This window comes from Triticum urartu, chromosome 3 (genome assembly GCF_003073215.2).
Source record: "Triticum urartu cultivar G1812 chromosome 3, Tu2.1, whole genome shotgun sequence".
NCBI lineage: Eukaryota > Viridiplantae > Streptophyta > Magnoliopsida > Poales > Poaceae > Triticum > Triticum urartu.
The window spans coordinates 155,839,218-155,840,775 of NC_053024.1; positions in this window are offsets into that span (position 1 = coordinate 155,839,218).

Below are 1,558 nucleotides of genomic sequence, written 5' to 3' on the forward strand. Positions count from 1 at the left end.
TACTGTAGCAAAAACTTGTTTAAGTGGATTAAACGGAAAGAGGGTTTCGAGACGAAACTCTAGGCGCTTGAATCGCCTGATTCCGATAAACGAGCGAAAAGTTATACTAAAACGAAAATCGGATCAGAAATCCCGACCGAAAATAATCGCGGAAAATCCGAGAAAAAGAAAAACTGACGAACGGGCTAACGAACGAGTGTTCGCTGTCTGCGGCTAAACGGTGAAAATCGTTCGTTAAAACGAACGTAAAAATGGGCGTTCGCTAATTACCTAAACCGAAGAAAAAAGATAAACTGATCTAAATAAAAAAACGCGGATCTAAAAAACCGTATGGTTTTCCGAAGAAAACCGGCTGCGGTGGCTACCTCCGGCAAGTCCGGCGAAGGCGGCGGCGGCAGTGGGCGGCTCCGGCGAGGGCGGCGTGGGGCGGCGGGTCGGCGGCGCGGCTGCGGTGGCGAGGCGGCATGAGGCTGCGGCGGCGGTGGGCTGCCGTGGCTCGGGTTGGGCTTCGGCGGCGCAACTTATAAAGGCCCCCCGGGCGGAGTCCCGCTCGGGTACGGCCCGGAGTTGGTTCACTTTTTTTAAATAATTCCGATGTACAGAAAAAGAAAGAAAAGAAATACTAAATGGACTCCAAAAATCCCGAAATAAATTTTCCCCGTCCTCTAAAAATAAGCCGGACAAGGTGAACATTCATTTGGGCCTAAAATGCAATTTTGAAAAACGCATATTTTTCCTAATTCAAATAAAATAGCAATAAAACTCCGAATAAAAATCTTAGTTGATTTTAATATTAAATCTTCGATATTTCTCTATTTTGAGGAAGTCATTTTATCCTCTCTCTTTTATTCATATAAAAGGAATATTTGAAGAGAAAATAATTAAAATCAAACGATCCTCTTTTCAAAATTCGCGAAAACGCGAATATGAAAATAATGAAATCCCCAACTCTCTCAGTAGGTCCTTGAGTTGCGTAGAATTCATAGGATCAAGACAAAATGCAATAAAACATGGTATGCAATGATGATCTAATGTATAACATTCCAAATTGAAAATTTGGGATGTTACAAACCTACCCCCCCCCCTTAAGATGAATCTCGCCCTCGAGATTCAGGTTGGCTAGAAAATAGGTGTGGATGGTCCCTGCGTAGGTCTTCTTGTCGTTCCCAGGTGGCTTCATCTTTAGTATGGTGGCTCCACTGAACTTTACAGAACTTGATAACTTTGCTGCGTGTAACTCGGCTGGCAAACTCAAGAATCTTGACTGGCTTCTCCTCGTAGGTCAAATCGCTGTCTAACTGTATTGCTTCTAGTGGCATTGTATCTCTCAGAGGAATATCAGCCATCTCCGCATGGCACTTCTTCAAATGGGAAACGTGGAACACATCGTGAACTCCTATCAATCCTTCGGGCAATTCCAACTTGTAAGCAACTTCTCCCATACATTCCAAAATTCTGTATGGTCCCACAAATCGTGGTGCTAACTTTCCCTTAACTCCAAAGCGCTTAACTCCTCGGAGTGGTGATACCCGAAGATACACTCTGTCTCCAACTTCGT